Raw genomic sequence first — 14,976 nt, 5'->3', positions numbered from 1 at the left:
CAGGTTTGCTGTTCACTTGCAGTAGTTAAGATGGAAGAGAATTAAAATGCAATAATGGCTCTGTATAATACTGTATGTTCCCTTGAATTTGTTCTGGACCTGGGGACTGTGAAAAGTGTGTGTGTATCAGTGCTGTGTGCAAGTTTACTATTCAAACCATTTGGAATTTCCTACACATGAATGTTTCTTATAAAATCAAGAAGTGATGCAGTCAGTCTTTCCTCAACTCTTAGCCAAGAGAGACTGGCATGCATAGTTTTGATATTAGCCCTCTGATTACAATGAAAAGCTAAATGTGAAACTCTGTTTTGGGCCAGCAGCAGCCTTAACTAGGTACTTCTTTGCAGCACTAGACCATGTGACTGGACAATAATCAAGATAAAACTAGTCAAGTTTTAGGACTTGCTTTGTGGAGTGTGATGTCAAATAAGCAGAGAATCTATATCACGGACAGACCTCTACACAGATTTACAACCATTGAAAGGACTGACCCCAATTAGTCGACTGGTCGATTGTTTGGTTTATCTTGAGAGAGACACAGCACCCGTCAAAAGTTTGAACGCCTACTCATTCAAGGGTTTCTTTATTTTTACTGTTTTCTACATTGTAGAATAATATTGAAGACATCAAAACTATAAAAAAGCACATATGGAATCATGTCGTAACCAAAAAAAAAAAAGTTAAATAAAAATATATTTTAGATTCTTCAAAATAGTCACCCTTTGCCTTGATGACAGCTTTGCACACTCTTGGCAATCTCTCAACCAGCATCATGAGGAAGTCACTTGGAATGCATTTTAATTAATTGGGGTGCCTTGTCAAAAGTTAATTTGTGGCATTTCTTTCCTTGTTAATGCTTTTGAGCCAATCGGTTGTGATGTGCCAATGTAGAGATGGTAAACAGAAGATAGCCCTATTTGGCAAAATACCAAGTCCATATTATGTCAAGAACAGCTTAAATAAGCAAAGTGAAAAAGTCCATCATTACTTTAAGACATGGTCAGTGAATCTAGAAAATTTAGAGAACTTTCTTCAAGTGCAGTCGCAAAAACCATCAAGCACTATGATGAAACAGGCTCACATGAGGACCGCCACAGGAAAGTAAGACCCAGAGTTACCTCTGCTGCAGAGGATAATTTCATTAGTTACCAGCCTCACAAATTCCAGCCCAAATAAATTATTCACAGAGTTCAAGTAACAGACATCTCAACATCAACTGCTCAGAGGAGACTGCATGAAATCAGGCCTTCATGGTCGAATTGCTGCAAAGAAACAACTACTAAAAGGACACCAATAAGAAGAAAAGACTTGCTTGGGCCAAGAAACATGAGCAATGGACGTTAGACTGGTGGAAATCTGTCCTTTGATGTCCTCCAATGAGACCAAATTTGAGATATTTGGTTCCAACCGCTGCGTCTTCGTGAGACGCAGAGTTGGTGAACGGATGATCTATGCATGTGTGGTTCCCACTGTGAAGCATGGAGGAGAAGGTGTGATGGGTCTTTGCTGGTGACACGGTCTGTGATTTATTTAGAATTCAAGGCACACTTAACCAGCATGGCTACCACAGGATTCTGCAGCGATACACCATCCCATCTGGTTTGCGCTTAGTAAGACCATCATTTGATTTTCAACAGGACAATGACCCAACACACCTCCAGGCTGTGTAGGCTATTTGACCAAGAAAGAGAGTGATGAGTGCTGCATCAGATGACCTGACCTCCACAATCATCCGACCTCAACCCAATTGAGATGGTTTGGGATGAGTTGGACCGCAGAGTGAAGGAAAAGCAGCCAACAAGTGCTTAGCATATGTGGGAACTCCTTCAAGACTGTTGAAAAAATATTCCAGGTGAAACTGGTTGAGGTAATGCTAAGAGTGTGCATCAAGGAACAGGTGGCTACTTTGAAGAATTTTTTATATATTTAACACTTTTTTGGTTACTACATGATTCCATTTGTTATTTCATAGTTTTGATGTCTTTACTATTATTCTACAATGTAAAAAAATGTAAAAAATAAAGAAAAACCCTTGAATGAGTAGTTGTGTCCACACTTTTAACTGGTACTAATATATAATTTTTTAAATGGCACACGATACACCTGTCTGATTCACGCCCATCTCAGTGAACTAATTAATTACAGAGGCCTAGACTAATCCATTGACGAGGCAGTGGGGATGGCACAGTCCAAGAAGAAGGAGAGTGTGGCTAAGATGCACGTCTCTCCAGAATGCACTCTTCCGTTCATTTGTGAAAATTCATTGCTTCACAACTTCATTGTGTGAATTGTTTGCATTTGATTGTTAAGGTCTATCAATTCCCCATTACATATCTCACCAGTAGTACATTTACCGTTAATTCCTAACCTACAATGTTTGTTTGGTTACAGTACTTTCTGTTAATGCATTCAATATATTATTATTCCAGTCTTTTACCATTCTCATTGCCAGAGTGGGCATGTTGTTTGCAGAGAACACAACCTATGCTTGTGAGAAACAAGTTTTGGTTCATTTAATTACATTCACAAGTTTTGTCAATTTAGTCATTGTCTTTTGCTTGGACACGCACCCGATTACACAGAGGTAGGCCTATTGGTTTCCTGGCCTGCGCGCAAATGTAGGCATATAAATGTTTAAAACGCACTACCACTAATGAGCTATGGAGCTTCTCAAAGTAATGTTTTCTTCACCTCAAACAGCAAGCAAACAAAGTCTGTCATTCTCAATGGATGAAAAACAATCATTCCTAAATGTATTTGGGGGGTGGGGGATCAAGCTCTTTCCCTTTTGATAACCACTCAGCATGAATAGGGAAAAATGTAATGCTCTGATCCAGTGGAAATGTCATAAAATTGGCCTACCTGATGACCCCTTACCCTGTGTGTCCTGAGCTCACTGGCACAGGAAACTGAGGGTCCAGAATGTTAATCAATGTTGCAAGTTCACTAGCACAAGCTTAATCAAACAGTGTGCTTAAAGCATCAGACAAGCTCAATACATATAGTTGATTTTATTAAAACACAAAACACAAAAATACCCATTTAAACATTTCAACCAAACGATTGGTCAAAAGAACAGATTACTTTCAGTTGACCGAGATTGTCAACATATTGATTCAATGGTTTAGGACTGTCCCTGACTAAAAACAATCTAAAGTAAAAGCAAGTAATTTAGTCTAAAAAGCCTCACCATTCATTACCAGATTCAAAGGAGGTCTAGAACTTAGGAATGATTTGTACCAAATACATTGCTCTTAGTTTTAGAGATGTTCAGGACCAGTTTATTACTGGCCACCCATCCTAAAACTGACAGCAACTTTTACAGTGATTCACTAGCTGTGGTTGCTGGTTTGAAATTAAATATATGTTCGTTTTTTTTTTGAGTGTTGGACTACACACTGTACTAAAATTATTCATTATTTTAACATTTAATATATGTGCAAATCAGATCTAGTTGTTTAAAACATATAATATGATATAATGACTATTTATAGCATTGAATCATTACCGTACATGGACAAAGGTTTTCTTTAATGTCAGTAGCTTTCTTTAATGTCAGTAGCTTTCTTTAATGCCAGTAGCTTTCTTTAATGTCAGTAGCTTTCTTTAATGCCAGTAGCTTTCTTTAATGTCAGTAGCTTTCTTCAATGCCAGTAGCTTTCTTCAATGCCAGTAGCTTTCTTTAATGCCAGTAGCTTTCTTTAATGCCAGTGGCTTTCTTTAATGCCAGTGGCTTTCTTTAATGCCAGTAGCTTTCTTTAATGTCAGTAGCTTTCTTTAATGTCAGTAGCTTTCTTGTCCAGTAGCTTTCTTTAATGCCAGTAGCTTTCTTTAATGCCAGTAGCTTTCTTTAATGCCAGTAGCTTTCTTTAATGTCAGTAGCTTTCTTTAATGCCAGTAGCTTTCTTTAATGCCAGTAGCTTTCTTTAATGTCAGTAGCTTTCTTTAATGTCAGTAGCTTTCTTTAATGTCAGTAGCTTTCTTCAATGCCAGTAGCTTTCTTTAATGTCAGTAGCTTTCTTTAATGTCAGTAGCTTTCTTTAATGCCAGTAGCTTTCTTTAATGCCAGTAGCTTTCTTTAATGCCAGTAGCTTTCTTTAATGCCAGTAGCTTTCTTTAATGCCAGTAGCTTTCTTTAATGTCAGTAGCTTTCTTCAATGCCAGTAGCTTTCTTCAATGCCAGTAGCTTTCTTTAATGTCAGTAGCTTTCTTTAATGTCAGTAGCTTTCTTTAATGCCAGTAGCTTTCTTTAATGCCAGTAGCTTTCTTTAATGTCAGTAGCTTTCTTTAATGTCAGTAGCTTTCTTTAATGTCAGTAGCTTTCTTTAACCTCTTCAGTCGACCCTCTACTTTTTTGAACATTCTGTTAAAAATCGCGCAACATTTCAGCGCCCTGCTACTCATGCCAGGAATATAGTATATGCATTTGCTTAGTCTGTGTGGATAGAAAACACTCAGACATTTAAAAAACTGGTTAAATCACTGCTGTGGCTTTACCAGAACGGCATTTACATCGAAAAGCACAGGAAAAACTGATCACTGAAAATGGGGAAAATATATCCATGCGCTACTTGAACCCATTGATAAACGTGAACCACAATTAATTGACTGAGGTTGCAGTACCTACAGCTTCCACAGGGTGTCTAGAGTCTTGTCATTTCCCTTCGAGTTTTTTCTTGGTCAAACACATACAGGACACCGTATCTAATCCGGTCTAGGACCAGATATTTTCGTTGAGTTTCTAGCCGGACATTTTTCCAGACGGACAGCTAATGATCTTTACATCGCCTCCTGATGAATTTTATCGCTTATTAACGTTTACTAATACCTAAAGTTGCATTACAAACGTATTTCGAAGTGTTTTGTGAAAGTTTATCGTCGACTTTTTGAATTTTAAAAAATGACGTTACGTTTTGAAACGATGTTTTTTTCGTTTATCACACAGTCTACATATAACGATATCTAGGCTTTATATGGACCGATTTAATCGAAATAAAGACCCAAATAGTGTTTATGGGACATCTAGGAGTGCCAACAAAGAAGATGGTGAAAGGTAATGAATGTTTTCTATTTTATTGTGCGGTTTGTGTAACGCCGAAATGCTAATTATTTTGTTTACGTCCCCTGTGGGTCTTTTGGGGTGTTGCATGCTATCAGATAATAGCTTCTCATGCTTTCGCCGAAAAGCATTTTAAAAATCTGACTTGTTGCCTGGATTCACAACGAGTGTAGCTTTAATTCGATACCCTGCATGTGTATTTTAATGAACTTTTGAGTTTTAACTAATACTATTAGCATTTAGCGTAGCGCATTTTCATTTCCAGAGCTCTAGTTGGGACGCAAGCGTCCCGGGTAGAAGCAACAGGTTAATGCCAGTGGCAGGTCATTGGTAAAAATAGAAAAGAGTAGAGGGCCTAGAGATGCCCTGCACACCACACTTCCCATGTTTAACATTAGAGAAGCTTCCATTAAAGAAAACACAATGTTCTATTAGATAGATTGCTATATCCTGGATTCAGAGCAGAGGTTGAAAAACCATAACAGGTTATGGTCAATAATATCAAAGGCGGCAGATCCTACAATCCAAACACACCCAAAAAGTTGTGAAGAGGCACGACAACCCATATTCCCCTTCAGGAGACCGAAAAGATTTGGCATGGGTCCCCAGATCCTCAAAAGGTTCTACAGCTGCATTATCGAGAGTATCCTGTCCAGTTGCATCACCGCCTGGTATGGCAACCACTCGGCATCTGACCGTAAGGCATTAGAGGGTAATGCACACAGCCCAGTACATCACTGAGCCAAGCGTCCTGCCATCAAGGACCTGTATAGTAGGCAGTGTCAGAGGAAGGCCCAAAAATTGTGACTCCAGTCACCCAAGTCATAGACTGCTCTCTGCTACCGCACGGCAAGCGGTACCAGAGCACCAAGTCTAGGTCCAAATGGCTCCTTAACAGCTTCTACCCCCAAGCCATCAGACTGCTGAACAATTAATGAAACGGCCAACTGGACTATTTACATTGACCCCCTCCTTTGTTTTTACACAGCTCCTACTCTCTGTTTATTATCTATGTATATAGTCACTTTACCCCTACCTACATGTACAAATTACCTTGACTAACCTGTACACCCGCACATTGACTCTGTACCGGCACAAAGCCTCGTTGTTATTTTGTGGTACTTTTTATTTTGTAAATATGTTCTTAACTCTATTTCTTGAACTGCATTGTTGGTTAAGGGCTTGCAAGTAAGCATTTCACGGTAAGGTGAACACCTGTTGTTTTCAGCACGTGACAAATAAAATGTGATATTATAAATGTATTTCAACCAATCATTAGTAATTTGTGTCAGTACAGTAAATGTTGAGTGCTCTTCTCTATAAGCATGCTGAAAGTCTTAATTTGTTCACATAGAAATAGCTTGTGTGTTTGGTCAACGACAACTTCCAACAGTGTGCCTATTCCAGCTCTGCATCGGTGTGGTCATGATGCACTATGGATGTCGCCCATCTAGGTGGCTATAGGGTTCATAGGTCACCTGACATGACTGAGGTTGTGAGTTCAAACCCCAGATGTTAATAATTGAGTGTGCGGGCTGTGAATGGTTCTATACTAGGAACTATCTGAATACTTCCCACGGGATCATTCATTGATTGGGCCTATACAACAGCCAAAAACTGGTCATGGATTTCCATATAAATGGGTTAGTTGTAGGCCTAGTCAGAAGAGTAAGCAAGGCCTACTCTGGTGACAAAGAGGTTTAATGTACCATCCACTAAGACGCATTAAGGAAAGAAAAGCACATCAATATGATAACTGGCTCTTTAGGTCCATCCCACGGTAATCCCGTCACACTTCATCTGGACAGTGTTCCTGCCCGGAAGGGCCAGGTCAGGCAGATGTTGTGGTTACTGTCCCTCCAGGAGATAAGGCATTTACCATTTAAAAATGACCAATAAACTGCAACAGATCCACTTGAATAGGCGTCCGTTTTGGTAAACCTACCCCCGCTGTAAAATATCTCTCCTGTTTGCCCACCTGTCTGTCTGTAGAATCAAAGACTACACTGACGTAAATTCAGCTGTGACAATAGGAAACTGCCCAATGCAGGGTATCAAATAGCAAGCCGACATGCACATTCTGCAAAGGAGTAGACTACAATACAGTGGGCTAATACTTAAAGCAAAAAAAGTGCTTTCCTGATGTAATTAATAACCATTACGGTGGCCTACTCAGTGTCCCAGTTTTCGACAGAATTATATCCTGAATATTCTACATGTTGTCAACAACATATTTTGGGGGAAATTATGTTTATTTGCTTGTAGCCACTCAGAACCTTTTCAGAATATCGTTTCGAAAACATTCTAATCATAATAAGTTTATTAATATGTTGTCATTATTTCCCAAGCTCTTGTAAACGGTGGGATTAATTAATTGTAAAAAAATAAAATAAAAATGTAATTTACAAGTAAATGCCAAAGACAAGTTATGCTTCTCAAGTTACCAAGCATCGCTTCCCAGTCGACGTAATTTTATTTCAATAAAGTCCTAAATTAGCCTTCTCGTACGAATGGCTTATTGAGTTGCTGCAGCTTCATAAAAACAACATGTACAACAACAAAACATACCCAACCCAGTGCGACAAAGTTGTAAACACTGCCAAGTTTTCTAAACGTCAACAATAGAGAGCATATTGAACAACACTATCAAATGTGTTCAAACATTATTATATTCGATGGGAAAAAATGAAAGCAGGCAAGACATATTTTACTTACGTTCCAATGTAGCCAAAAGCCTCGCCTCGCGACCGACAAAAGCCCTCACGACGCCAAGTTCTCTCCTTGAGCATAAAAAAACGTTGGACTTTTTTTTCTATTATGCGTCGAAGATAATCATTTTATTTCACCCAAGCCGTACTAACTTTACTCTTCTGTGCTGTTTTATCGGCTAATTCTCTCTATCTACCGATACGGGATTCGCGACGGGCGGCTTCTTTGTTCCGCGAGCCATTCCGTGGAAATCATCGTTCATGTGTCGCTGATACGCACTGATTGGCCAAGTCGCTCGAGGGATAGGATCGGTAATAGGTGATGGCTAGGGCAACAGCAGAGCCATTTCTTTCCGCAGTCCTAAAGTCAGCCCAATTTTCGTGGCGAGGATATAATAATTCGACTAGCTAGTTTTGCTCACAACACTGACCTCGGGGAGTGAAGAAGTATCCTAGTCTAAATTTGAAATGACTTTTTCTATGCAACTAGCCTAAATGTTACTAAATAGCATAGGCCTACATTGCCCAATATTGGACTAAAGGAGCCTAACGTTACTCCTTAGTCCAAGTACCTTACATGTTCTGTTTAAGGGAACTATACAGTCACCTCTCATGGCAGACCTCGTGGATCTGTTGCCGTGGGTTTGGGTTTTATGTTTGACAAAAGTACAAAGTGGAGGGGGAGCCAGGCCATTCAGGATCTTAAATACAAGACGTGTTGCGATATTGCGCAATATTTCCCCAACTCGGGATCTTATGTTTTCTGAGGATGTAACAGTGATTATGGCTATTGGCTTTCTATCAAGCACCTTGAGAGCCTGATTGTAGACAGACTGACTGGGCTTTAATGTTGTACAGCAAGCTTGGGCCCAACTAGTCAAGCAGTATGTTAAGTGGGGAAGTATCAATGCATTGAAGTTCAGTTTGGCTACCTCTGTAGTCTGACAATTTCGTATGAATTGGAAATGAACGAGGTTGGATTTGGTTATTTGAGTTACCTTTCTCACCTGCTTTTTAAAAGAGAGGTTGGAATCAAGTATCAGATACCACCTGGAGCCTCTCCCCAGACACATAGATATCTGGCTCAGTAGTATCAGATACCACCTGGAGCCTCTCCCCAGACACATAGATATCTGGCTCAGTAGCATCAGATACCACCTGGAGCCTCTCCCCAGACACATAGATATCTGGCTCAGTAGTATCAGATACCACCTGGAGCCTCTCCCCAGACACATAGATATCTGGCTCAGTAGTATCAGATACCACCTGGAGCCTCTCCCCAGACACATAGATATCTGGCTCAGTAGTATCAGATACCACCTGGAGCCTCTCCCCAGACACATAGATATCTGGCTCAGTAGTATCAGATACCACCGGGAGCCTCTCCCCAGACACATAGATATCTGGCTCAGTAGTATCAGATACCACCTGGAGCCTCTCCCCAGACACATAGATATCTGGCTCAGTAGTATCAGATACCATCTGGAGCCTCTCCCCAGACACATAGATATCTGGCTCAGTAGTATCAGATACCACCTGGAGCCTCTCCCCAGACACACAGACATCTGGCTCAGTAGTATCAGATACCAGCTGGAGCCTCTCCCCAGACACATAGATATCTGGCTCAGTAGTATCAGATACCACCTGGAGCCTCTCCCCAGACACATAGATATCTGGCTCAGTAGCATCAGATACCACCTGGAGCCTCTCCCCAGACACATAGATATCTGGCTCAGTAGTATCAGATACCACCTGGAGCCTCTCCCCAGACACATAGATATCTGGCTCAGTAGTATCAGATACCACCTGGAGCCTCTCCCCAGACACATAGATATCTGGCTCAGTAGTATCAGTTGCCCTCTTTGGGAAGAACATGCAGACAGCTTTTTTCACCATGAGTCCACTCTGTCTTCCGTCTGTTTTCTGTAAACAAGCACTGTAACATTGAAATATGGCCTCATAACCCTATAAAGGTGTGTATCAATTTAACCTTTTGTTTTTGGAAAATGATTTCTTGACAATATGAAAGCTAAGGCCTGCAAGCGATGTGTGTTAATGTTCACACTAAGCGTTGCGGCTCTTAACATAGCTCCCCTACAGAAGACCCCGGCGACCAATGACTCTTATGTGTGAAGTAAGGAAACTTAGACTCATGATCAAGGGCTAAGGCCTACACAGCTATAGCCTTGAATACAGGCACGTAGGCTCTTCTCCTAATAGGCCTACAGAGAGTAAGATAGGCCTACATGAGGAAGACCAGATATTAGACATAGATGTTGTGATTTAGGGACTATAGATTCTGACCTAAGGGGCAGGATATCGAAATAGCGTGAAATCAATTTCAATGAGGCTTAGAGTTTAAATCAATACTAAACATCACCATTGATCACAAGTCATTGTTCAACAATATTGATTATATTTTGTCATTATACACATTACCATTGATCTCCCAATGGTATACGTCTAAGCGCTTGACTGCATACAGCTCAGAATTGTTAAAATGGTGCCAGGGGTAGGCTTATGCTGTGCTGTGCTCAGCCTGCATATCCGTGTGTGTGTGTGTGTGTGGTCAGACTGCCAGATGAATCTGTTCTCATTGCTGTTGACACCTGACATTAACAGAGCTGTCTGCTCAGCACTTTTATTTTCCCTTGTGATTTGATCCATAGAACTATGTCAATTCTCTCTTTCTCTCTCGCTATTGCTCTTTCTTTCTTTCTCTCTCTCTTGCTCTTTCTCTCTCTCTCTCTCTCTCTCTCTCTCTCTCTCTCTCTCTCACACACACACACACACACACACACACACACACACACACACACACACACACACACACACACACACACACAGAGTGTGGGGCTATGAATCATCATCATCAGTTGGATGTTTATGTCTTAGAGCGACCATCTCGCTGGGGCTGTAAACTACAGACTGGGTGTGTGATCTGTGAGCTCCAGACAGACTGTGTGTGTGTGTGTTCTGTGAGCTCCAGATAGACTGTGTGTGTGGTTCTCATAATCTTTTCATACTTTACCCCAGCCTCCCATAAATGTTCCCACCACCAGTTGCTGAAACTTCTTCAAGTCTATAGACACCCACGTCTCTCACTGTCTCTGCTCTCTCTCTGCCTGCATCTGCCTTTCATTAGCTCTTCCTTTTCTTTTCTCCTCCTAATCCTCTCTTATCACTGTGACATTTCCTCCCTGGGGTGTCACTAAACCGGATTGATTTGATCATCATGTATTGACAGTCAAACGCCACCATGAAGTTTTCTGCTCATTAAAAATCATGAAAATGAGTAACAGCCTGTATTGCTTCCGTTGTGCTGAACTTTCTTTCACTTTCCCTTATATGTGGGCCAGTGTTTTGTTTTCATTTGTGTGTGTGTGTGTGTGTGTGTGTGTGTGTGTGTGTGTGTGTGTGTGTGTGTGTGTGTGTGTGTGTGTGTGTGTGAGAGAGAGAGAGAGAGAGAGAATAGGAAATAATTTTTATTCTGGGTCTCTGATTTCACCCTCCCTTATGTGATGTAGTTTTGCAGATGAAAACTTGTTTGGTTGCAGAGTTAGCCAGAGTTCAGACAAAGCTCAAGGGATGTTTTGTGAGTGTCTCTTTGTAGACCTACACAGTGCTGAGACGGGGGTCTTCACCTAGATAGTGGGCAACAGAAGCAGTGGATGTCTGAAGGAACACCCACAGAACAGTACTTTTCTGTATGAATCTTAACTTTGCCATCGCTTCTCTATTTTGCTGGGATTTTGCCAGTGCCAATGTAGACTACCAGACTATTCTTACTGTTCTGCCCCAGTAGCTGACTCACCTGAATAGTGGAGGCTGCTGAGGGGAGGATGGCTCATAATAATGTCCGGAATGGAGTGAATGGAATGGTTTATGTTTGATACCATTCCATACACTCCATTCCAGCCATTACACTCAATTCCAGCCATTATTATGAGCCTCCACTGCACCTGATGTAAGATAAAGTTGTGTCCAGATACTTATCTGAGATCAGGTTTGGTAGTTTTCCAACTAATGATTAGGATTAGGATTAGGGTAAGGGGAAGCTGGTCGTTAATGGTTAGGATTAGGGGACGGGGAAGCTGGTCGTTAATGGTTAGGATTAGGGGACGGGGAAGCTGGTCATTAATGGTTAGGATTAGGGGACAGGGAAGCTGGTCGTTAATGGTTAGGATTAGGGGACGGGGAAGCTGGTCGTTAATGGTTAGGATTAGGGGACGGGGAAGCTGGTCGTTAATGGTTAGGATTAGGGGACGGGGAAGATGGTCGTTTATGGTTAGGATTAGGGGACAGGGAAGCTGGTCGTTAATGGTTAGGGGAAGGGGAAGCTGGTTGTTAATGGTTAGGATTAGGGGACGGGGAAGCTGGTCGTTAATGGTTAGGATTAGGGGACGGGGAAGCTGGTCGTTAATGGTTAGGATTAGGGGACGGGGAAGTTGATAGTTAATGGTTAGGATTAGGGGAAGGGGAAGCTGGTCATAATGGTTAGGATTAGGGGACGGGGAAGCTGGTCGTTAATGGTTAGGATTAGGCGAAGGGGAAGCTGGTCGTTAATGATTAGGATTAGGGGGAGAGGAAGCTGGTCTTTAACCTGTGCTTATGAGTAACGTCTACTTCAAGTGGCTCACCTTCCCAGAGCAGTCATCTGAGTGTTGCTAAAGTAGAGGATGATGGGAGATTCCCCTGGGCTTATCTAAGACTGTTGTTTCCCCTTGTCCTCTTACACTCAGCCTCCCTCTCCCACAAGTTATTTCTCTGCAAGATTGGAGGTGCCTCTGCAATGCTGGAAAAGTGATATAGGGGGAGTAGAGCAGGGATTCAGAGAGACAGGCAGGCAATGAGAAGTGACAGTAAAGGATAGAGGAAGATGGGGAGAGATTGACATAAATGATACATTTGAGAGTAGGAAGGGTGAGTTAGTCCTCTGAGTAAGCACAGCACCAGAGATGTGCCGAATAATAGTTTCTTTATTTAGCTAAGAGAACAAAAACACAAGCCCCTAAGAGTCATCTACTAAGCCTGTTTGATATAATCCCCACGACTACGATGGGAAAACAACAAACAACAGTCTCTCTCTCATTCTTCCTCCTCACGCCCTCTCTCTCTCTGCCCCCTCCCTTCTTTTCCGAAATGAGGATACAGGCTTAGCAGCTTGCTGCATCTGTTTTTGTAGGGGTGTTGTGGTGTTACTGTGTATGTATGATGCCAAATTCGAAACAAAGTCCTAGCCACTACCTCAAAGTACTATAGTAATTTTGAGAGGATTGGATAGTTCGCAGAACATCCTACCTGGCCTGAAGGCGGGTTAAGTGGATCTACTACTATGGATGGCACGGGTGGCACTGTGATAGACTGCATCCAGTTTGTTGAGTAAAGTGTTGGAGGCTATTTTATAGATGACATCACCGAAGTCGAGGATCGGTAGGACAGTCAGTTTTACGAGGGTAAGTTTGGCAGCATGAGTTAAGGATGCTTTGTTGCGATAAAGGAAGACAAAAGTGACAAACAATAAAAACTGAACAGTAAATATTACATTCACAACAGTTCGAAAGGAATAGAGACATTTCAAATGCCATATTATGGCTGTATACAGTGTTGTAACAATGTGCAAATATTTAAAGTGAAAAATGGAAAATACATTTACATAAATATAGAATGTATTTTCAATGGTGTTTGTTCTCCACTGGTTGCCCTTTTCTTGTGGCAACAGGTCACAAATCTTGCTGTTGTGATGGCACACTGTGGTATTTCACCCAGTAGATATGGGAGTTTATCAAATCAATTGGATTTGTTTTCGAAATCTTCGTGGGTCTGTGTAATCTGAGGGAAATATGTGTCTCTAATATGGTCATACATTTGGCAGGAGGTTAGGAAGTGCAGCTCAGTTTCCATCTAATTTTGTGGGCAGTGTGCACATAGCATGTCTTCTCTTGAGAGCCATGAGCCAGCTTCTTACTTCTGGCGCCGACAGAGATGGCCGCCTCGCTTTGTGTTCCTAGGAAACTATGCAGTTTTTTGTTTTTTTACGTGTTATTTCTTACATTGGTACCCCAGGTCATCTTAGGTTTCATTACATACAGTCGAGAAGAACTACTGAATATAAGAGCAGCGTCAACTCACCATCAGTACGACCAAGAATATGACTTTCACGAAGCGGATCCTGTGTTCTGCCTTTCACCCAGGACAACGGAATGGATCCCAGCCGGCGACCCAAAAAAACGACTTTGTAAAAGGGGGAAACGAAGCGGTCTTCTGGTCAGACTCCGGAGACGGGCACATCGTGCACCACTCCCTAGCATTCTTCTCACCAATGTCCAGTCTCTTGACAATAAGGTTGATGAAATCCGAGCAAGGGTAGCATTCCAGAGGGACATCAGAGACTGTAACGTTCTTTGCTTCACGGAAACATGGCTCACTGGAGAGACGCTATCGGAGTCGGTGCAGCCAGCTGGTTTCTCCACGCATCGCGCAGACAGAAACAAACATCTTTCTGGTAAGAAGAGGGGCGGGGGCGTATGCTTCATGGTTAACGAGACGTGGTGTGGCCAGAACAACATACAGGAACTCAAGTCCTTCTGTTCATCTGATTTAGAATTCCTCACAATCAAATGTCGACCGCATTATCTACCAAGGGAATTCTCTTCGATTATAATCACAGCCGTATATATTTCCCCCCAAGCAGACACATCGATAGCTCTGAACAAACTTTATTTGACTCTTTGCAAACTGGAATCCATATATCCTGAGGATGCATTCATTGTAGCTGGGGATTTTAACAAGGCTAATCTGAAAACAAGACTCCCTAAATTGTATCAGCATATCGATTGCGCAACCAGGGCTGGAAAACCTTGGATCATTGCTATTCTAACTTCCGCGACGCATATAAGGCCCTGCCCCGCTCTCCTTTCGGAAAAGCTGACCACGACTCCATTTTGTTGATCCCTGCCTACAGACAGAAACTAAAACAAGAAGCTCCCACACTGAGGTCTGTTCAACGCTGGTCCGACCAATCTGATTCCACACTCCAAGACTGCTTCCATCACGTGGACTGGGATATGTTTCGTATTGCATCAAACAACAACATTGACGAATCCGCTGATTCGGTGAGTGAGTTCATTAGAACGTGAGTTGAAGATGTCGTTCCCATAGCAACGATTAAAACATTCCCAAACCAGAAACCGTGGATTGATGGCAGCA

At 41.8% G+C, this 14,976-nt stretch overlaps 1 protein-coding gene across 3 annotated transcripts in view; it reads right to left on the bottom strand.

Moving 5' to 3' along the window:
• LOC115117976 (SPRY domain-containing SOCS box protein 4-like) overlaps positions 1-8,140 on the bottom strand; it is a 60,099-nt gene extending 51,959 nt beyond the window's left edge. For all 3 annotated transcript variants that reach the window (XM_065024317.1, XM_065024316.1, XM_029646493.2), the window contains exon 1: positions 7,775-8,140. The gene's annotated coding sequence lies outside the window, so the exon portion shown is untranslated. The remainder of the gene's footprint in view (positions 1-7,774) is intronic.
• Positions 8,141-14,976: the final 6,836 nt, after the last annotated feature.

Source organism: Oncorhynchus nerka, linkage group LG11 (genome assembly GCF_034236695.1).
Source record: "Oncorhynchus nerka isolate Pitt River linkage group LG11, Oner_Uvic_2.0, whole genome shotgun sequence".
Taxonomy (NCBI): domain Eukaryota; kingdom Metazoa; phylum Chordata; class Actinopteri; order Salmoniformes; family Salmonidae; genus Oncorhynchus; species Oncorhynchus nerka.
Note: the sequence above shows the minus strand (reverse complement) of the source record. Positions and strands in the feature narration are given on the sequence as shown.